This window comes from Oncorhynchus mykiss, chromosome 13, assembly GCF_013265735.2.
Source record: "Oncorhynchus mykiss isolate Arlee chromosome 13, USDA_OmykA_1.1, whole genome shotgun sequence".
Taxonomy (NCBI): domain Eukaryota; kingdom Metazoa; phylum Chordata; class Actinopteri; order Salmoniformes; family Salmonidae; genus Oncorhynchus; species Oncorhynchus mykiss.
The window spans coordinates 17,290,938-17,315,502 of record NC_048577.1 but is presented as its reverse complement, the minus strand read 5'-3'; the positions used below and the strand labels follow the sequence as shown (position 1 = coordinate 17,315,502).

Below are 24,565 nucleotides of genomic sequence, written 5' to 3'. Positions count from 1 at the left end.
TTACCACCAGCCCGTCCTCCTCAAACAGGGTGCGACAAACCCTCCTATGCCATTTCTCGACAGAAGCAAATTCATCTGTCAACTTCACAGAGAACGTAGTAATAAGAGGCAACAGCTGCAACGTATGTTAAATTGTTTGCTAAATAGAAAACCATGATGTACAGAAACTCAGTTAGCTACTGTATTATCATATTTAGCTAAACTGGATCCGTAGTGTTTGTTGTTGGCAGTGTCTTTTATCAGTGTTGGCTCATAGGATAACAATCATGAAATACCAGATGCACCTTAACATAGGTGCTACAAACATATTAGTATAGACACACAGAAGGCCGAACTATCACAAAGGTCAACAATCATCAAACACCAGATGCACCTTGCCATAAGCGCTGTATGCAAACAACTTGTTATGCACACACACAATCATCATAATCATCATGTTATTTATCGCAGGCTTGGTACCAGATCTGATCCTGTAGCTACAACCTCAGTAATTAAATAGAGGTCCCAAGCCATCTTCCACCTCATAGGATCCTGCATGTGGCAGGTAGGCGGAGCCATGTTCCTCCCAGTAGGAGTATATGGTGGCAGCCATGTGGAGCAGGAAGTTAGGCCAGGCTAGTCTCTCATCACCCTGGATAGTGACATAATGCCACTGTGTGAGCTGAAGCTGCACTCATTCATCAGGCCAATGACATTTTACATTTTAAAACTCAGAGCTGTCAGAAAGTGAGCCTCATAGTTTCCCACTCGCGTTGATAAACCAAAACACCCACCAGATGAAGAGCCACTGATGAGTCCTGCCCGGCGACAGCCAAGAGACGGAGAGTGAGAGCTGCCAGGGAAACTTCTCTAAATGGTGGTTGAAGGATTGAGTAAACAGTTGTTTGTTCCAATCATCTATTCACGTTAATGGTGATTTAAAAAGAAATCTATGTGGCGGTATGTACGTCATTGTGTTTTACCAGAAGTAAACATTTAATAACCACGGACAGGAACAGAATACGGACAGGAACAGGACAGAGACAGAATACGGACAGGAACAGGACAGAGACAGAATACGGACAGGAACAGGACAGAGACAGAATACGGACAGGAACAGGACAGAGACAGAATACGGACAGGAACAGGACAGAGACAGAATACGGACAGAGACAGAATACGGACAGGAACAGGACAGAGACAGAATACGGACAGGAACAGGACAGAGACAGAATACGGACAGGAACAGGACAGAGACAGAATATGGACAGGAACAGAACAGAGACAGAATACGGACAGGAACAGGACAGAGACAGAATACGGACAGGAACAGGACAGAGACAGAATACGGACAGGAACAGGACAGGAACAGAATACGGACAGGAACAGGACAGAGACAGAATACGGACAGGAACAGGACAGAGACAGAATACGGACAGGAACAGGACAGAGACAGAATACGGACAGGAACAGGGCAGACACAGAATACGGACAGGAACAGGACAGAGACAGAATACGGACAGGAACAGGACAGAGACAGAATACGGACAGGAACAGGACAGAGACAGAATATGGACAGGAACAGGACAGAGACAGAATACGGACAGGAACAGAATACGGACAGGAACAGGACAGAGACAGAATACGGACAGAGACAGAATACGGACAGGAACAGGACAGAGACAGAATATGGACAGCGTCTGGACAAGGGAAACGAAAACGACAATATTGCTGAAAGAGGGGAAACAAACAGATATAGGGAAAGCAATAAATATGTGAAGGAGTCCAGGTGAATCCAATGAGCTCTGATGCGCGTAATGATGGTGACAGGTGTGTGTAATGAAAGGCAGCCTGGCACCTTCGTGCGCCAGAGAGGGAGAGCAGGAGCAGGCGTGACAGTTATGTACTTTAGAAGGCAAAACGCTGACACCAAATTCAGAATTTTATAAGTAAAACATGTGGCTTACCAGGAAAGAAAGACGGAAAAAGAGAGTCATGATAGTTGTGCCTAAGCTAGGTAGGTAAACCATGTAAGCGTTTGAGAACGTGTCAAGCAGACTTACGAAAATGTCTGATAATCTACAAAAACATAAACTTCACGGCGCATAAGGGCACGGAGGGCGTTACACAGCATGTGTTGTGTCTTCATTTTAAGAATAATTTATTCTAATGTGGATTCTGCAGAACATTATCAGAAAATGAAGAACATTATCAGAGCACAAACATTATCGCTTATGCATATGGCGCATTGGGGCCACAAAGAGCGGGCATCCCGCAGTCTGATTCACAATCAAGGCTCCAAGATCTAACACAGGCCTCTTTTACCAGACAACAACAGCTTTTATATTGTCTGCAGCCAGCCAGTCAGAACGTTTACAGCTATGCCTTGGACTTTAAGAGAGAGAATAAATGGGCTTTATTTTAACATTGGCCATATGACTGATATCAGTAAAATGGGAATATTGGATTTAATATTTGGAGGTGCTTTGTTATGAGCATAATACTGTGATTCATACATCACAAGATGTAAGTTATGTCTCCACAAGGCAAAGTGCTTTACCTTTTAGTACACTTAGTCTGAAAGTGTACTGGCCAGTCTGACAATGTCTTGGCCAGCTTGACAGTGTCTTGACCAGTATGAGAGTGTCTTGGCCAATTTGACAGTATCCTGGCCAGTCTGACAGTGTCTTGGCCAGCTTGACAGTGTATTGACCAGTATGAGAGTGTCTTGACCAGTATGAGAGTGTCTTGGCCAATTTGACAGTATCCTGGCCAGTCTGACAGTGTCTTGGCCAGTCTGACAGTGTCTTGGCCAGTCGGACAGTGTCTTGGCCAAGCTGACAGGATCCTGGCCAATCTGACAGTGTTGTGGCCAATCTGACAGGATATTGGACAGTCTGACAGTATATTGACCAGTCTGACAGTGTCTTGGCCAATCTAACAGGATGGTGGCCAGTCTGACAGTGTCTTGACCAGTCTGAGAGAGTCTTGTCCAATCTGACAGTGTCCATGCCAGTCTGACATGTCATGCTCAGTCTGACAGTGTCCAGGCCAGTTTGACAGTGTCCTGGCCAGTCCGACAGTGTCCTGGCCAGTCCGACAGTGTCCTGGCCAGTCTGACAGTGTCCAAGCCAGTCTGACAGTGTCCTGGCCAGTTTGAGAGTGTATTGGCCAGTCTGACAGTGTCTTGGATAGTCTGACAGTGTCCTGGCCAGAATGACAGTGTCCTGGGCCAGTCTAACAGCGTCCTGGCCAGTTTGATAATGTCTTGGCCAGTCTGACATTTTCCTGGCCAGTCTAGTTTTACAATGTCTTGGCCATTCTGACAGTGTCTTGATAAGTCTGACAGAGTATTGGCCAGTTTGACAGTGTCCTTGCAAAATTGACAGTGTATAGGCCAGTCTGACAGTGTCGTGGCAAGTTTGACAAGTCCAGGCCAGGCTGACAGTGTCATGGCCAGTCTGACAGTGTCGCACCCAGTCTGATAGTGTCCTGGCCAGTTTGACAGTGTCCTGGTCAAATTGACAGGGTTTTTGCCAGTCTAACAAGTCCAGGCCAGTCTGACAGTGTAATGGCCCGTCTGGCAGTGTCCTGGCCAGTCTGACAGTGTCTTGGCCAGTCTAACAGTGTATTGGCCAGTCTAACAGTGTATTGGCCAGTCTGACATTGTCTTGGCCAGTCTGACAGGATGTTAGCCAGTCTGACAGGGTATTGGCCGGTCTGTCAGTGTCTTGGTCGGTCTGTCAGTGTCTTGGCCAGTCTGACAGTGTCTTGACCAGTCTGACAGAGTCTTGTCCAGTTTGACAGTGTCCTGGCCAATTTGACAGGGTTCTGGCCAGTCTAACAAGTCCAGACTAGTCTGACAGTGTCCTGGCCAGTCTGACAGGATGTTGGCCAGTCTGACAGGGTCTTGGCCAGTCTGACAGTGTCTTGGCCAGTCTGACAGGATGTTGGCCAGTCTGACAGGGTCTTGGCCAGTCTGACAGTGTCTTGGCCGGTCTGACAGGATGTTAGCCAGTCTGACAGGGTATTGGCCGGTCTGTCAGTGTCTTGGCCAGTCTGACAGTGTCTTGACCAGTTCGACTGTGTCTTGACCAGTCTGACAGAGTCTTGGCCAGTCTGAAAGTGTTTTGTCCAGTCTAACAAGTCCAGGCCAGTCTGACAGTGTAAAGGCCAGTCTGGCAGTGTCCTGGCCAGTTTGAAAGTGTCCTGGCCATTCTGACAGTGTATACAGTATGCGTTCAATCTTGACAGCCATCCCTTCAACATGGTCTCTTTTATTAGCTGTACATAGATACAGTACATGATATCACCAACACATGCTCGTGAACACTGTACTATTACTACCTATTCATTATGGTAGTAGATATGAGGTGATGACTAGGACCACTGTCATTCTGTCCATCATGTCTGGATCCTGATTGACAGAGGAAACAGGGATCATTTGACAACAGTCTGGGTCTTGTGGATGTTTAGCCTACTGAGAGCTCTGTACGAGCCCTGGGCTAAAGTGGCAGTCATTTGCAAGGCAGACGGCAGAATGTGTTTGAATTGTGCTTCCGATTAGTAACAGGAGGCTTAATTTACAGTGTGCTACAGGGCAACAATTAACTTGACTTATTTATTAACTTCATACAGTAGCAGATCAAGTTTAGAAGGAATCAAATGGTATTTCAAAGTTTTAGTATCAAGATGAAGGAAAAAGGAAACCGTACACTGCTCTTGATAGTATCACTGATCTTTAATAAGCTTACGTATCGGCCTCACGGCCTTCGTCAGAGCTTTTGTGAGTTTCTTTAAATTAGCACCCTTATGTAGACCTAGCCCCACCCACATCCGTTCCACACATCGAAAGGGGTTGAGGCGAAGGAAAAACAAATAAGTGCAACCAAATTTAACATAATGCATTTCATAAATATTCAAATAAAGTGTGTAAATAAGACGTAATAAGGTAGAAATGTCATGCTTTAGGTCATTAAAATGTACTGCGACTGATTGAGCTTTTATGTTCACTGATTCTCTGTATGAGAGAACCAGAGGTTTTACCTACATAGTACAGCCCACATGGACATTTAACAATGTACATAACATGGGTGGTGGAACACGTAATAATGTCATTTATTTGGAACCATTTTCCTGTATGTGGATGACAGAAATATTCACACCTACCTTTAGATTGTGTGACATAGAGAAAGTTAAGATATCAGACAGGGGAGGTGACATTAATTATACTCTGAATGTTTTGGGATTTTCACCCTCCAGACATTATTTCCTCAATGTCCTAATGATGAAACGCCTATGTATGTTATGTTGTGAATTTGAACATTAATTCTGCCCCTATTTAAGATTACTCGTTTTTCGTAAGTTTTTCGTACGATGTACTCAATGATTAATGAAAACTATTTGTGGTTTTACAGACGTAAGTTTTTCGTACGATGTACTCAATGATTAATGAAAACTATTTGTGGTTTTTAACACGTCTAATTTACACACTTTATTCAAATATTTATGAAACGCATACTGTTATATTTGGTAGCACTTATTTATTTTCCTTCGCCTCCAACCCCTTTCATAAGGATGCTAATTTAAAAAAATTCACAAAAGCTCTGACGAAGGCCGTGAGGTCGATACGTAAGCTTATTATGAACTGTTACCATGCACCTGCAAAAAAGATTGCTCAGATGTGCGAGTGCATTTTGAATTTTAAAGTTATAGTATCAGAAATGGTTACTTTTTTTGTTGCTGTACTTCAGGCTACATACTAGAGTTGTTTTTGGGATTCATTCAGAGTTATTCAACTTTAATCTTTTTTTCACTGATGTTCTTGCCCCTGTGGTCAAATATATGTAGGAAAAACAAGCCTGCAGTCACAGAAAGGTTATCTGGGGTTCTAATTATCCTACTGCCTTCTTTCATCTGAACCCTGGAAGCTAGATAGCTCAACTGGCTTCTCTTTCGCCACCAAAACAACCTCATTCATTAAAGGTCCAATATAGTCATTTTTATCTCAATGTCACCAGGAAGGCCAAAACTCCATCACACTAACACCAGCTGAAATCTCAGGCAGTCTATTCAAACAGCTCTTCCACTAAAAGGGCATTATCACCATTATCAGTCTTATTCCAACCTAATATTGTGGACATCCTGTACATATAAAACATAGGAAATCACGTTTTGGCTGCATTGGGCCTTTAACACCCCAACAGCACCCTAAGAAATAAAGACAGAATCCCCTCCCAGCTGAAATAGTACATTTGGAGATATTGAAATGATAATGACGTATTATAGCCCCCGTGTCCCAAACAAACACTGTAAGTCACTTTTACACCACCTAATTAAGCCTCATATGAGTTCCTTAAGCATTTATGTAGAGTACTCTGAATCAAACCGCACTGGTTGACAGTGCCTTGGCTCTGATGAAGGGAGGGTGGGGGGTGTGACTCTTTTTGGGGGGGGGGGAATTTATGGAGCCAGGAGAATGCAACACGAAGGTGCTGGAGACGATCCTATGGAGGGGAGTATGTGAAAGTGTATGCAAATGAACCATCTGGATTGTTTGAACTCCCTGGGTGTTGGGGAATAAGAGGTCTCTGATCCGGAGCACAGTCTACTGCGTCACTTGTCACCCCTTGTATGTTCTATAGAAATAAGACCGTGTTCAGTCCCAAATGACATGATAGTGTGACCGAGTGGTCTAAGGTGCTGGATTAAGCCTCCAGTCTCTTCCGGGGCGTGGGTTTGAATCCCACCGCTGTCAATATGCTTTGGGCTCACGAGTGGCACACCGGTCTAAGACTCACTACAGACACTGGTTTGATTCTGGACTTTATCATCTGGCCATGATTGGGAGTCCCATAGTGCGGTGCACAATTGGCCCAACACCATCCAGTTCAGGGTTTGGACGGGGTAGGCCGTCATTGTAAATAAGAATGCGATTTTAATTGACTTGCCTAGCTAAATAAAAATGTTAAAATGCCACCATCTTCTCTATATAGTGCACTACTTTTGACCAGAGCCACATAGGGAATAGGGTGCCATTTGGGATGTACACTGTATACTATGTCCATACTAGAGCTGATACTCTGTAATAAACTCCAGAGGTAGATGTAGTTAATTTGACAGTTATGTTTGAAATTGCTGAACAAATACTGTACATTGAATTGGACCTGATAATACTTTATGGATGTTCACCAGGTTTGATGGAAGCCATGCTGTTGTAACAGTATAATTTTAGACCGTCCCCTCGCCCATACCCGGGCACAAACCAGGGACCCTCTGCACACATCAACAACAGTCACCCATGAAGCATCGCTCCACAAAAGCCGCGGCCCTTGCAGAGCAAGGGGAACCACTACTTCAAGGTCTCAGAAAGCTATTTTCGCGCGCACCACCGCTAACTAGCTAGCAGTTTCACATCCGTTACACTGTCACTGCAGTAAGAATGTAGGCTGATCTGTCAATATCTGTAGCATTAGGTCTTCTAGACTTTTTTTTTTTTAACCTTTAACTAGGCAAGTCAGTTAAGAACAAATTCTTATTTTCTATGACGGCCTAGGAACAGTGGGTTAACAGTGGGTCAACCTTCCGGTTACTAGTCCAACGCTCTAACCACTAGGCTACCCTGCCACTTACAGACCTGTAATACATATTACAGCACAGTATTACATCCTCACAGAGGTCAATGACATATGTAAAAATGAAACACGCTGCAATGGCAACAGCATGTATTCTCATACAGCATACCGTATCGCTGAACATGTAAGCAGAAAATCTCATGTTGCTAGTAGTATGCACTTGCCAAATAAAACAATTATCTCATGAGATGAACTTCACAGGCTAATGGAGCCCTCTTTCCTATAAACCAATACCAATTCCCTCTCGCATTGCAGTGACGTATTACCCACCACCGTCCCTCAATGGATCTTAATGGGGAACACATCTGCACTAATGCAGATAAATAACAAATGATAGCAGCCGTTCAAATGGCGCTGCAACTGCTTTGGTTCACAATGTCACCAAATGTGTAATCTCTGGTGGGGAGGAGTGGTGGCTGCTGAGCTCAGTCATCTATTCCGCTAGGTTGGATATGCTCTGCAAACTCGTCAACAACAACCTCCGCCTATAAACCCATCCACCTTTTATAGGTGTAGTTTAGTGGTGCGTAAAGACATTTTTAAAAACGTTAATGTTATGGTGTAATAATGTGTGTGGATGTGTAAGTATATTGCTTCTACATGTCTAGACTGTGAAAAAACGTGGTGATTCACAAGGCAAATTAATAATACCCAACTAAGTACTTAGTCTTGGTATGTCTGCATTGTTATCCAATTAGGAATAACTGCTCTGTGAAGTGCTATGAGGTAAATGCAGAGAAAATGACACTATTAGTTCACTGCTAAAGGCAATATGGGCACTTAATAGTCCATTGTTAAAGGCAAAATGGAGGTCTGCATTGTCATGACAGTGTGTTTCAACTTAAAGTCCATTAAAGGTGTCCTGAGAGGACCTACTGGGTCCAGTCAACCGCAAGGGGAGCCGACCTGGTGCAGCTTCTGACATTTGGGCTGAGCACTAAAGATAACTGCCATCTGGAGGGACATTGACATTGCCATCTGGAGGGACATTGAGTTGTGAAATGCACCTCAGTGGAGGAGGAGGAGGAAAAGGAGGAAAAAGAGGGAAAGGAGGAGGAGAAGCATCCATTTTGTCTCCGGCTCAGCAATACTTTGCAGTGTCGCATCCAGATCTAAGGTGGGTGGTGACTCAAGATCAACATCACCTTCGAGGATCAGATTATGCGGAGGAGTGAAACTGCTGATGTAAGGAAGACACGTTGTCATACGTTGGGGTCCATTGCAGAGTCTGCACCACATTATATAATACAACCACAGTTGGATAAAGAGACCTGTAACGGATCTCGTCCTCCTCTTCTGAGGAGGAGTAGCGAGAAGGATCGGAGGACCAATGCGCAGCGTGGTAAGTATTCATTGTAATTTAATAAAGAAGAGTACTGAAACAAAAAACAATACACGACAAACGAACAGTCCTGAACGGTGCAACAAAACACAGAACAGAAAATAAACACCCACGAACCACAGGTGGAAAAAGAATACCTAAGTATGATTTTCAATCAGAGACAATACCTTGCAGGATCGTATCCAGGTCTAAGGTGGGTGGGAGAAGGGAGGCACTGTGTTGGTGGTGGAGGACATTTAGGATGTAGATCAGCACATACTGTTAAATTAATAGACAGGAGTGCGTTTTTAATTTGGAGGAACCATTTTGGGATCTGACTCCACAGCACTTTGCTGGTCACATTATGACAAAGTGGGCCTATGCACTGCAGTGGTGGAGACTGGGGAGGCCATTTTGACTCAAGATCAACCTTAACTTTTTAGGATGAGTTTATATGGAGGAGTGAAACTGCTGACGTAAGGAAGCCATTTTGCCATACAGTGTGTTCCATTGCAGAGTCTGCACCATATTATATAATACAACCACGGTTGGATACTAAACTTTTACTTCCTGGCTACAGGTCTGGGAACACACATACGGGGCAGATATTTCTACTACTAACACAACACACAAGCTCTAAAATCAGAAAAATCTCTGTATTACAGTACATCTATTTAAGTCTTGTCGATGTCAGAAACGTGTCAGAAGGTTTTAGAAGGAAGAATCAGTATTGAGCAGCAGAAAGGTGTCAGCCACAGATTACAATGACAAGAGATCCTGTAAGCGAAAGCACTCTGGGATTTATAAATTCACTGACTCCTATTAAACAAGGATTGATTTAAACCAGCTTATCTGAAGGAGACTCCAACGACCAGAGCTGAAACCCATCCACAGAAAGGCAATATCCCACATATTACTATTATTACCACAGAATTGGAAATGCTAATTCATTTTTATAGAGTCAATGTAATGCAAATGAGGACAGAAAATCCTGAATAATGTATTTTTTCTATTTATTTTCTCGCTCTGCATACTTTATGGAGATGGATGTCCCCCGTTGCATTTGGGCTAACGTTTAGTGGCGATACGATTCTGTGTGGAATATATTTAACCGCATACAATTTGCATCATTAGGGTGGATTAATTCAAGCAATGTTTTCTTATAGAAGGACTGGAGGGACTGTGTGGCACGATCAACAAGGCTGATTCCTACCATTTCCTGATTTGTTTTTTGGTAGCTGCCCCCCTGGGAGAAGGGAATGGAGAAAAATGATTTGTTCTGCTAGCAAGCGAAGCGCCAACAGCCAACATTCGTCACATTAATTTGGTGCCTGTGTGTTTTGAAAAGAAAAAACAATGGCAAGTGACAAATGTTGGAGAAACCTAATCGACAAGGTTAATGAGGTAGAAAGTGTCAAGAGAACAACCGTATATGTGATTTTTATGATATAACACCTTAGCGATTAGCAACATTTTACCTCTCCCTGAGCCTCCTCGCAATACAACTTAGTTCTGCCATAAAAGTTACGTGCCCATTTTTCTCAACAGTCAGAGTGTTATTTTCTCATTTCCCAGCCTGCCTCTCTTATCCAGACTGATAATACCTCCAAATCCTAAGACCCTGACAGACTGACGCGGGTTTATCCAGATGTGGGCCGCACTTGTTCAGTATGATCCCTGTGAAACCAGGAGAAGCCAAACTATAACCCCTGCCATTTTCACATGCCCTTGATGAGTATGGTTTGCTCTGGGCCGCATTCAACTCCTGTTCATGACTTTATCTGAATAACAGAAAGACGATGGTAGAAGGGGGGGATAGGGGTCCATCCATCACTCTACTCAGGATGAGAAACAAAAAGTACATTTCGGGGTGTTCCCTCTTTCATTATTCAGCCCCCATGATATTAATTTGCTCCCCATCCAAAACGCACCCTGATGTTTCTTAAAATCACTATTCTTATACTTCCAGGTCACCTTGCTGGTAAGTGTACTGCACAGTTTAACAATATGTCATATCCTGCTGGGTTTCAGAGGATATTTCCTTCCAACAATGACCTGCATCACACAAACAAGTATACTCCAAGGTAGGCTGTACTGTGACATATTGTCAACATTATCTACAATGTTTGTTTCCATGCTCAATACAATACTAAACATAAGAGTACATGGAATATGCCATATTGAAAGGGTGATGTTTCTCTGAGAGAGGAAAGGTGGAGACCACATAATGATGAGACACTTAGTTTCACTACTGTTCACGATTTATAGGCTCCTGGGCAAGTTACGATCATTAGGGGAAATGTGGGGGAGTGGACGGGGCAAGCATTTTTTTCGGGTGAACAGATCTTTGGTCCTTCCACCGCACTATTGGTGCAATGACTTTCCAATTAGTACATTAAATGTTGTCCTAAAGAGCCAATCTCCGGCCACGTTAAAGAAATACTGTAGGTTCTAAACCTCAAGGGCATCGAAGATTCCCCAAGTCCAAATAAAACTGGCACTGAATAGAAAATCTTTGGAGGGAGTTGAAAGTCCGTGATGCCCAGCAACAGCCCCAAAACATCACTGCTCTAGAGGAGATCTGCATGGAGGAATGGGCCAAAATACCAGCAACAGTGTGTGAAAACCTTGTGTAGACTTACAGAAAACATTTGACCTCTGTCATTGCCAACAAAGGGTATATAACAAAGTATTGAGATCAACTTTTGTTATTGACCAAATACTTATTTTCCACCATAATTTGCAAATAAATTCATTAAAAAGCCTACAATGTGATTTTCTGGATTTTTTCAAAATCATTTTGTCTGTCATAGTTGAAGTGTACCTATGTTGAACATTACAGTCCTCTCTCATCTTTTTAAGTGGGAGAACTTGCACAATTGGTGGCTGACTAAATATGTTTTTGCCCCACTTTGTGTGGGAAAGGAATTGCAGCTGAGAGAGAATGAAAATGCTAATGAATAAGCATTGTCTGGGCGTTTGATTGTGTTTGGTTATCAATGTCATTGGAAAGGTAGATAATTACAACCAGGTGTGTAGTATAACTCTACAGGTTAGATATACTGGAATTGATGCTCTATAAAAGTAAAATCAATAATGTAGAGTACAGCTTTGCTGGTTCAATTTGTCTTGCTGTCCAAATCTACAGTCCATGAGGCAGAATCGCCCAGGTTTAGTATCTGATTGGAAGCTTTAGCACGGACCAACCCTGCGTTACTGCGACAAAGTATAGTATTCTGTATCGACAAAGTATAGTCAAACTCCAGTATAGACCATCTCCAGTATAGTCCAACCTCAGTATAATCCAACTTCAGTATGTCCAACTCCAGTATAGACCAACTCCAGTATGGTCCAACTCCAGTATGGTCCAACTCCAGTATGGTCCAACTCCAGTATGGTCCAACTCCAGTATGGTCCAACCCCAGTATAGTCCAACCCCAGTATAGTCCAACACCAGTATTGCCCAACACCAGTATTGCCCAACACCAGTATAATCCAACTCCAGCATGGTACAACTCCAATAAAGACCAACTCCAGTATAGACTAACTTCAGAATAGTCAAACCCCAGTATAGTTCAACTCCAGTATTGCCCAACACCAGTATAGACTAACTGCAGAATAGTCCAACCCCAGTATAGACCAACTCCAGTATAGACCAACTCCAGAATAGACCAACTCCAGTATAGATCAACTCCAGTATAGACCAACTCCAGTATAGACCAACTCCAGTATAGACTAACTGCAGAATAGTCCAACCCCAGTATAGTCCAACTCCAGTATTGCCCAACACCAGTATAGACCAACTCCAGTATAGACCAACTCCAGTATAGACCAACTACAGAATAGACCAAGTCCAGTATAGACCAACTCCAGAATAGACCAACTCCCGTCCACATCAACATTCCACTGAAAGAGGAAGATGCTTTGATAATCCCCTATTTCTAACTGAAGGAGGAAGCTGCTTTGATAATCCCCTATTTCTAACAGATGAGGAAACCAATACCGTTGTCTGGCAGCTTCAAACGACCATAAACACTAATGGATTCAAATGGCTGCCCCTCTTACTATCGCTCTCCCTCAGAGGGAGACTTTATCATACTAATAAACAAGAAAAAAACGCAGAGCGGGTTATGTTAGCAACATATGAAAGTGGAGCCGGCCACAGACCGAGGCTGTTGGATTGTAGTTAAGAGGCGAGGTTCAGCAAGAGGCAGAATCCATCATGTCGACTATTATGTCTTCCCCACAGAATAATGATGGAAGGTTGGCAGCTCTGGCACTGATACCCAGCTGATCCTACTTGAAAAGTTAAATGTCAGCTTTGTACCTGGCCGAGATACTGAGATACACAGTCTGACTTCTGTCTGCAGCGGACGAGAAGAGGGGGATTCAAAAGGCAGGGACAGGGAGAAACAAGAGAGGGAGTGGGAGAGGTGTAATAAAGTGTCAGATCACCATCAGTGCCAGCTCACAGAAGGGACGTGTGCAAACCGCGTTTTCTCCCTCACTGTCACTGTAATATGGGCCAATAACTGAGAGAAGGAAGTGAATATATTCTGGAGGCCCTGTTTCAAAACAAATTGACAAAACCGATCAACTGACATCAGCTCCTCCACTGCAAGCAACAAATAACAGCAGTAAAATAAAGAACACCTCTAACGGAAATAGATGCTTTGTTTACAGTTTCTCAATCACTTTGGCAAATTTTTTGAAACAGTCTGAACTTTCTCTAAACTGTAAGTGCAATTGTCACAACTGTTTGATGGGACTTTCCAACTCTATTGCATGTCTGCAAAATGTAGTAACTCACCCAAAACATTTCATTCATGCTTCAAAACCTAGTTATTGTGTCAGTAAATTGGCCAATGCCACCAAAATGAAAAGTTTTTTTTGTCATTGTGTGAGCCGTACTGGTCAAAATGTTTCGTTGTTTTTTCACCACTGCAGTTTGTTACATAAAACATTTCAGTTTTGTTCTACTTTTTAGTTGACACTGACTGCTTACTGTACTATACAATAATGTACATTTTGTCTAGCTGAATGCTATTGTATCACACTGAGCTTTTTAAATACCGATATCAACAGTAGGTTAAAGTTTACTGGGAATAGTCAATACTGTACAATACTGTAGTACACAGAAAAAGGATATGCACATTTGTATGTATATATTAAATTAATTTTTGTAGCATGCAAGTGTGAATTTTCTGTTTACATGTCCATTTTTATATATAAAGTAATGTATAGTGAACAGACAATTTGCCACAAAATGGCATCCATGCTAAAAAATTTAAAAACACAACAGAAAACCTGCGGTTGTTCTGTTAAAAACAATAAATTGTACCTCCTCACAGTACGTAACACTACAAGTTCCCATCTTCTTGGTGGACATCCTGTCGCTCTTGTTTGTCTGGCGAGAGACTTTCGTCAACATCACATCTGATGTTTTCCCTTGTGATGCACCGGGGGGGAAATCTACTTGCATGGTGCAACCATCCCCTGCTATGATCGCCTGTGATGTCCTCACAAGCAGGATTCATGGCATCTAACAGGGACATTGATCTTGTGCCCGATAGTCATATACTTTCCACCTCCATGCTGAAACAAACTCTTCTATCGGATTCAGGAATGGGGAGGATGGTGGAAGGAACTCCATTGTTATCCTTTCATGCACAGCAAACCTTTCCCTAACAATGTTAGTTCGCTGGAAGCTGACATTATCCCACACAATTACATAATTTGGCAAATCTGGTCTAAAAAAACCTTGTTCGTGTTCTGGTATTAGATCTCTGTAAAGTGTATTTAGGAAGGCCAGGAGAATTTGGGTGTTACAGGGCCCAATGTGAGGAATGTGTGCTCACACCATTCTCAAAATGGCAAAACAGATTGTAATATTGCCCCCACGTTGGCCTGGTGTGACAATTGTGACTCGGTGTCCAATGAGATTGCGGGCCACGCCTCCTGCCTTTGGCCAGATGGAACCCAGCCTTGTCCACAAAAACAAGAATGTGGGTCATTTCACGTCTTTCCAGTTCCGTTATTCTCTATATAGTAACACAGAAAACAAATATAAAGTTTGTTTTACATAACATTTCTGATTCTAGAATAGGCTATCTACAACTTCAAGAAGTACATACATGCATCAATGAAGTACAGTAAAACTCCCTGTACAATATATATATATACATTTTTATATTTATTTTTATTTGACCTTTATTTAACCAGGTAGGCTAGTTGAGAACAAGTTCTCATTTACAAATGCGACCTGGCCAAGATAAAGCATAGCAGTGTGAACAGACAACAGAGTTACACATGGAGTAAGCAATTAACAAGTCAATAACACAGTAGAAAAAAAGAGAGTCTATATACATTGTGTGCAAAAGGCATGAGGAGGTAGGCGAATAATTACAATTTTGCAGATTAACACTGGAGTGATACATGATCAGATGGTCATGTACAGGTAGAGATACTGGTGTGCAAAAGAGCAGAGAAGTAAATAAATGTCACGTTCTGACCTCTATTTCCTTTGTGTTGTATTTATTTAGTATGGTCAGGGCGTGAGTTGGGTGGGCAGTCTATGTTTGTTTTTCTATGTTGTGGGGCAGTTCTATGTTTTCGGCCTAGTATGGTTCTCAATCAGAGGCAGGTGTCATTAGTTGTCTCTGATTGAGAATCATACTTAGGTAGCCTGGGTTTCACTGTGTGTTTGTGGGTGATTGTTCCTGTCTTTGTGTAGTGTTCACCAGATAGGCTGTATTAGGTTTCACGTTCCGTTTGTTGTTTTCGTATTCATTTAGTTATTTCATGTATCGTCATTCATTAAAGAACATGAGTAACCACCACGCTGCATTTCGGTCCTCTCTTTCAACAAACGAAGAACGCCGTTACAATAAATATAAACAGTATGGGGATGAGGTAGGTAAAATTGGGTGGGCTATTTACCGATGGACCATGTACAGCTGCAGCGATCGGTTAGCTGCTCAGATAGCAGATGTTTGAAGTTGGTGAGGGAGATAAAAGTCTCCAGCTTCAGCAATTTTTGCAATTCGTTCCAGTCATAGGCAGCAGAGAACTGGAATGAAAGGCTTCCAAATGAGGTGTTGGCTTTAGGGATGATCAGTGAGATACACCTGCTGGAGCGCGTGCTACGGGTGGGTGTTGCAATCGTGACCAGTGAACTGAGATAAGGCGGAGCTTTACCTAGCATGAACTTGTAGATGACCTGGAGCCAGTGGGTCTGGCGACGAATATGTAGCGAGGGCCAGCCGACTAGAGCATACAGGTCGCAGTGGTGGGTAGTATAAGGTGCTTTAGTAACAGAACGGATGGCACTGTGATAAACTGCATCCAGTTTGCTGAGTAGAGTATTGGAAGCTATTTTGTAGATGACATCGCCGAAGTCGAGGATCGGTAGGATAGTCAGTTTTACTAGGGTAAGTTTGGCGGTGTGAGTGAAGGAGGCTTTGTTGCGGAATAGAAAGCCGACTCTAGATTTGATTTTAGATTGGAGATGTTTGAAATTAGTCTGGAAGGAGAGTATACAGTCTAGCCAGACACCTAGGTACTTATAGATGTCCACATATTCTAGGTCGGAACCATCCAGGGTGGTGATGCTAGTCGGGCGTGCGGGTGCAGGCAGCGAACGGTAGAAAAGAATGCATTTGGTTTTTACTAGCGTTTAAGAGCAGTTGGAGGCTACGAAAGGACTGTTGTATGGCATTGAAGCTCATTTGGAGGTTAGATAGCACAGTGTCCAAGGAAGGGCCGGAAGTATACAGAATGGTGTCGTCTGCGTAGAGGTGGATCAGGGAATCGCAACATCATTGATATATACAGAGAAAAGAGTCAGCCCGAGAATTGAACCCTGTGGCACCCCCATAGAGACTGCCAGAGGACCGGACAACATGCCCTCCGAATTGACACACTGAACTCTGTCTGCAAAGTAGTTGGTGAACCAGGCAAGGCAGTCATTAGAAAAACCGAGGCTACTGAGTCTGACGATAAGAATATGGTGATTGACAGAGTCGAAAGCATTGGCCAGGTCGATGGCGGTTATGATATCGTTTAGTACCTTGAGTGTGGCTGAGGTGCACCCGTGACCGGCTCGGAAACCAGATTGCACAGCGGAGAAGGTAATGTGGGATTCGAGATGGTCAGTGACCTGTTTGTTGGCTTGGCTTTCGAAGACCTTAGATAGGCAGGGCGGGATGGATATAGGTCTGTAACAGTTTGGGTCCAGGGTGTGTCCCCCTTTAAAGAGGGGGAGGACTGCGGCAGCTTTCCAATCCTTGGGGATCTCAGACGACACGAAAGAGAGGTTGAACAGGCTAGTAATAGGGGTTGCGACAATGGCGGCGGATAGTTTCAGAAATAGAGGGTCCAGATTGTCAAGCCCAGCTGATTTGTACGGGTCCAGGTTTTGCAGCTCTTTCAGAACATCTTTCAGACCAGCCTCTTCCAATTGATGACACTGTGAACCTGTTTAAATTAGGCTGTACTCTCCGACCAGCCACTTCCATTGTCAGACCATGGTTTATAACACTGTGGACCTGTTTACATTAGTCTGTACTCTCCGACCAGCCTCTTCCATTGTCAGACCATGGTTTATAACACTGTGGACCTGTTTACATTTGGCTGTACTCTCCGACCAGCCTCTTCCATTGTCAGACCATGGTTTATAACACTGTGGACCTTTTTATATTAGTCTGTACTCTCCGACCAGCCTCTTCCATTGTCAGACCATGGTTTATAACACTGTGGACCTGTTTACATTAGGCTGTACTCTCCGACCAGCCTCTTCCATTGTAAGACTATGATTTATGACATGAGCCACAATTGTGGCTCTGATTTCGTCAGGGACTCGTATTCTTTGCCTTCTACCTCTTCCTCTATTATGTCTTCCCCTAACACCACCACCACGCATTCCTCCATGTGATGTTCCTCCATGTTCAAAAATGGTAGTGATTGTGCCGTGGGCAAGCTCCATATATTTACTTGATTGGTAAGATTGTGATTCCTATTTCATTACTACATCACCTGGCAGGTTATTTGCCAATTTTGCAGACATCACAAACTTTCCATGTCATAGATATTTATGGAATATACATGTACAGTGGGGCAAAAAAGTATGTAGTCAGCCACCAATTGTGCAAGTTCTCCCACTTAAAAAGATGAGAGAGGCCTGTAATTTTCATCATAGGTACACTTCAACTATGACAGACAAAATGAGAAAAAAAAATCCAGAAAATCACATTGTAGGCTTTTTAATGAATTTATTTGCAAATTATGGTGGAAAATAAGTATTTGGTCACCTACAAACAAGCAAGATTTCTGGCTCTCACAGACCTGTAACTTCTTCTTTAATAGGCTCCTCTGTCCTCCACTCGTTACCTGTATTAATGGCACCTGTTTGAACTTGTTATCACTATTAAAGACACCTGTCCACAACCTCAAACAGTCACACTCCAAACTCCACTATGGCCAAGACCAAAGAGCTGTCAAAGGACACCAGAAACAAAATTGTAGACCTGCACCAGGCTGGGAAGACAATCTGCAATAGGTAAGCAGCTTGGTTTGAAGAAATCCACTGTAGGAGCAATTATTAGGAAATGGAAGACAGACAAGACCACTGATAATCTCCCTCGATCTGGGGCTCCATGCAAGATCTCACCCCGTGGGGTCAAAATGATCACAAGAACGGTGAGCAAAAATCCCAGAATCACACGGGGGGATCTAGTGAATGACCTGCAGTGAGCTGGGACCAAAGTAACAAGCCTATCATAAGTAACACACTACGCCGCCGGGAACTCAAATCCTGCAGTGCCAGACGTGTCCCCTGCTTAAGCCAGTACATGAGAGCGTTTGGATGATCCAGAAGAAGATTGGGAGAATGTCATGTGGTCAGATGAAACCAAAATATAACTTTTTGGTAAAAACTCAACTTGTCGTGTTTGGAGGACAAAGAATGCTGAGTTGCATCCAAAGAACACCATAACTACTGTGAAGCATGGGGGTGGAAACATCATGCTTTGGGTTTGATTTTCTGCAAAGGGACCAGGACGACTGATCCGTGCAAAGGAAAAAATGAATGGGGCTATGTATCGTGAGATTTTGAGTGAAAACCTCCTTCCATCAATAAGGGCATTGAAGATGAAACGTGGCTGGGTCTTTCAGCATGACAATGATCCCAAACACACCGCCCGGGTAACGAAGGAGTGGCGAAGAAGCATTTCAAGGTCCTGGAGTGGCCTAGCCAGTCTCCAGATCTCAACCCCATAGAAAATCTTTGGAGGGAGTTGCAAGTCCCTATTGCCCAGCAACAGCCCCAAAACATCACTGCTCTAGAGGAGATCTGCATGGAGGAATGGGCCAAAATACCAGCAACAGTGTGTGAAAACCTTGTGAAGACTTACAGAAAACGTTTTACCTCTGTCATTGCCAACAAAGGGTATATAACAAAGTATTGAGATAAACTTTTGTTATTGACCAAATACTTGTTTTCCACCATCATTTGCAAAGAAATTCATTAAAAATCCTACATTGTGATTTTCAGGATTTTTTTTCTCATTATGTCTGTCATAGTTGAAGTGTACCTATGATGAAAATTACAGGCCTCTCGTCTTTTTAAGTGGGAGAACTTGCACAATTGGTGGCTGACTAAATACTTTTTTGCCCCACTGTATGTCTGACAGATTTTGATCATTGAATGGATCATTTTACATGTGACAGCTCACACAATGAAAGAATGTTTAGAAGTTGTGAAGAGTATGACAGTTTCACTGAGAATCAACTCGTCAGTTTTCATCAGCAAGCCATGTGCATGTAGTTATTGGGCAAATTGTACACAATTGTACTTACTCTTTTGCGCACATAACAAAACCTGTGCAATTTGCTTAAATTAATAAGAAATTAAAATCTGGTGTGGACAAGAAACTAATTAATAAGTTAACTAATTGGGAACTAGTTGTGAACTTATTGTATAAAAAAAATAAAAAAATTTAATTGAGCCAAAACAATTGAGAAAAACTGTAATATCATTTCAAACATCCTTTAATCAACATCAATCTCCCTTTTCCCCCAGTCTTTAATTCATAATCTTCACTCCCACTCCCAATCCCACTCCCTTGTCACACACACACACACACACACACACACACACACACACACACACACACACACACACACACACACACACACACACACACACACACACACACACACACACACACACACACACACACACACACACACACACACACACACACACACACACACACACGACTTGACAGACGAATACCAATAAACTGACAGCTCCTCCACATAAAGGTTATGACGCCTCTGAAACATCAAAGCCTTCAGGTGAGTGGATAGGAGTTCTAAATATACCCTGTGGACGTGTGGTCTTCACCAACAGCAAGGAGGGCTACTCATAAGACATAACCCAATGCCCAATAACCCAGTATCTGTGTGAAGGTAGCCTGACGTAGCCTTGCAACTGGGGCTTGGAATGCAATACAGAAGCTGCCCATCCTAAAAAGACAAAAGGATGTCATACATACAGGCACCTTTGATGAAGATGAGCAAAAAATACAGTATGAAATAAAAAAATAAACAAAAAAAGTAATTATGCATGGCCAACGAGCTCTACTTTCATGCCATCTGACCGTATCACAGGGTCTAATTCAGGTGCCAATGCCATTTAGCCATCTCTAGGCATTTACATTTGTTGGTTGACATGAAAAGAAAGCTCTTTGGCCACGTACACAAGTAGTGGGTTTGGTGTCTAAAGAAATATCAATATGAAGAGCAGAACCCCATGCTTACTGCAAAATATCGTGGTGGATCTTTGATGCTATGGTGATATTTGGCTTCCACTTGTCCTGGGGCACGGTCAACGGCATCATGAACTTTACCCAGTACAGGGGCATTTTAGCAAAAAACACGTTTGCCTCTGCCTCTGGAGGCTGCAACTTGGCCGCAAGTGGATCTTCCAACAAGATAATAACTCCAAGCCCACATGAACATCCATAAAGAAATGGTTATTTGACCACAAAATCAAGATTTTGCAATAAACCTCTGTCTCCAGACTGGAACACAGGTGTATGGCAAGTTTCTCACACACGCTACAATCTGTTACCTTGTTGTTAGCACATTGGCTATTTAACAGCACACCTCCATCCATCTGCTGTTGTGACAATGTATATCTGCTATTCTATTAAAAGAGTAACTCCCCTCTGTTCCCGCTCTATCTCTCCACGCTGTATCCATAATTTCCCTTTGATTTCAGTCCCCTGTTCTCTCTGCATCATTGTGCCAGCGCTGCCAAAACTGCATCCTATTGAGTTTGAGTTCCACCAGGTCTGTGCTTTCTAGTTTACTCTTCTCTGTCTAAGTTTTGTGGTTATGTGTATGTATGCATGCATTCAGCTTAGGTATGTTTGTCGAACAGGTGTGTGTGTGTATTAGTGTGTGTGTCTGTGAACCCATGTGTGTTTGTGCGATTGCATCCCTAAAGCTACATATACATCCTCCAAAAACCACCTTCTCCAGCTTTATCCTCAGCAGGAAGACCCCCCTCCACAACACCTTCTCCAGCTTTATCCTCAGCAGGAAGACCCCCCTCCACAACACCTTCTCCAGCTTTATCCTCAGCAGGAAGACCTCCTCCACAACACCTTCTCCAGCTTTATCCTCAGCAGGAAGACCCTCCTCCACAACACCTTCTCCAGCTTTATCCTCAGCAGGAAGACCCCCCTCCACAACACCTTCTCCAGCTTTATCCTCAGCAGGAAGACCCCCCTCCACAACACCTTCTCCAGCTTTATCCTCAGCAGGAAGACCTCCTCCACAAAAACTTCTCCAGCGTTATCCTCAGCAGGAAGATCCCTCTCCACAACAACTTATCCAGCTTTATCCTCAGCAGGAGGACCCTCCTCGACAACAACTTATCCAGCTTTATCCTACGCAGGAAGACCCCCCTCCACAACACCTTCTCCAGCTTTATCCTCAGCAGGAAGACCCCCCTCACAACACGTTCTCCAGCTTTATCCTCAGCAGGAAGACCCCCCTCACAACACCTTCTCCAGCTTTATCCTCAGCAGGAAGACCCCCCTCCACAACACCTTCTCCAGCTTTATCCTCACCAGGAAGACCCCCTCCGCAATACCTTCTCCAGCTTTATCCTCACCAGGAAGACCTCCCTCCACAACACCTTCTCCAGCTTTATCCTCACCAGGAAGACCTCCCTCCACAACACCTTCTCCAGCTTTATCCTCAGCAGGAAGACCCCCTCCACAACACCTTCTCCAGCTTTATCCTCACCAGGAAGACCCCCTCCGCAATACCTTCTCCAGCTTTATACTCACCAGGAAGACCCCCTTCCACAATACCTTCTCCAGCTTTATTCTCAGCAGGAAGACCCCCCTCCACAAAACCCTTTGGTTATAGTCTATTGTATTATAATCTATTGGGCTCTGAGCCATCATTCCCCCACTTGACTAATGACAGTAATCCTGCTATCTGTAACAGGCAACAACCTAATGCAGACAAGGGATCAATCAAATCCCAATATGCACTGCAGAGCAAGTGAGTCAGAGACTGGAGAAGTCACAAAAATACCTGAGAAACACTGACGTTTTATTCTTGTGGCACTGTCTGGCAATACTGATTGTTTCCCCCAGTGGCAGGTATTACGAATAACCACATAATGAGTTGTTTGGCATTCAATTAAAATGGGGCTTAGGCAGTGTGTTGGGTTGCCCGCAATGTAATTGTGGTGCTGGGTGACTAGGCTGCAAATAGTGTATGCAGGTGAGTGACTCAGGTGATGTTGGAAACTGTGAGCTCGTTTGACTGTGTGAAGAAATGTGACTTGTTTCTGTTGATACATCTGAAGTGTAAAGTTTTTTTAATCACTTTTTTCAAAGGTTGAAAGGAAGTGTGAATAAATGCATCAGCATTTAACAAAGTAATGTCAGACACCTGGGGTTCTCCTCTTGATATACGTAAACAGGGTATAAGGGTATTAAACACAGAGAACACTTGAATTAAAAGACTGGTGCTGAGGGAACTAAGGTTGAACTTAAACAGGATAGATATTGTTAGGTTTTGTCATAGACTGGCAATAGATACATAAATGTATCTATCAATAGATAAAAAATGCACTAATGCCATTTTATCTACACTAGCAGCTTTTTCTGAAGCGAATTGTCTGCTCTCATTAACACTTCTAAATAAATAATGAAATCAAAACCACATATTCCCAAGTGACCACAGTAACTTCAATGTGTCCTGAAAACTTGATCTCAACTTTCCACCAAGTTAACGTTTTAATGAACATAGCCTTTACACAGTCCATTAGGGATCCAAGGCCTTGCCTCACAGGGCCAACGAGGTGTGTGAGCCGGGATGCAATATGTTAAGAATGCAATACAACTTGAGTCGAGGGGACTGCTTTTTTAAAAGGTTCATCTTCACTTCTCCCTTCAGACTTCCACCACTAGCTTCCCAACTAACCCAACTCAATACATCTCAGACTATAAACACATTCAGAAAAATATAATCTTTGCTTTCTCTCTTTGAACCTAACGGCAGGGAGGGTGTTACATGAATAACTGAACTGCACTAAACAACCGGGGCCTGACGCTGTCTAGCATAACAGCTCTTGTCAAAAGATTTATAACACAAGCAGCTCTAATACTGAAGTCAATTAGGAGACTTGAACAGTTGTAAAGACCCAGATGAACACAGAAGAACAAGAAAAAAAGGTATATTAAGTTGAGTTGTTTACATACTTTCCACCATCATACTTTTTGAGACGTGTCACAGACGCTCTTAATTGTATTGCCCTTAGTCAAAGAGAGAGAGGAAGAGCTACATCCATAGTAATCATGTCTTCACACTGAGCACACGTTCTGAGATAAGAGTCAAGACAGGTCACCCAGAGTTCTAGAACTCGGAATAGAACAGTATACTCCAGACATATGGTAAAGAGACAGAGCATTGAATACAAAAAGACTGTAGACAAGTAATAAAGTGATCTGACAAAGCTTGAGACACAGCTGTTTGAATATAGAAAAACTCAATATGTTATCAGTACAGAACAGACTGTTTTAAAGTTGCACTTGTATTGACTCCCAACTAAATATACTTCATTATCTAATTTACTAATCACCATTGGATTCCACATTGCATCAGTGCTTACGGAATCGTTTCATCAGAACTGTACGTATCTTGTCTAAGAGTGTTCCATGTTCACAAATGTATGTCTTCTGAGAGAGTTTAATCTTATGGAGGTGGTCCCTGCACAGGGATAGCTCAGCTGAAATTTCAGAGCGCCACCTATAGTACTTGAGTAAAGTACTCAATAAAACTCAAACTTTCATAAAAATACACGTGCAAGGTACTGAATTAAAGCTACACTCGTTGTGAATCTAGCCACCAAGTCAGATTTGTAAAATGCTTTTCGGCGAAAGCATGAGAAGCTATTATCTGATAGCATGCACCCCCCAAAATACCAGCACGACACGTAAACAACAGATTTTGCGGTAGCCGGCGCTACCCAAAACGCAGAAATAAAATATAAAACATTCATTACCTTGGATGAGCTTCTTTGTTGGCATTCCTATATGTCCCA

The 24,565-nt window shown here is 43.0% G+C and overlaps 1 non-coding gene and 1 pseudogene across 1 annotated transcript; one reads left to right on the top strand and one right to left on the bottom strand.

The window, feature by feature from the left end:
• The window catches only part of LOC110487300, a 330,040-nt pseudogene that overhangs the window by 70,957 nt on the left and 234,518 nt on the right, over window positions 1-24,565 (bottom strand).
• Window positions 6,655-6,736, top strand: trnal-aag. The gene has a single exon. It is a non-coding gene; the product is annotated as a tRNA-Leu (tRNA).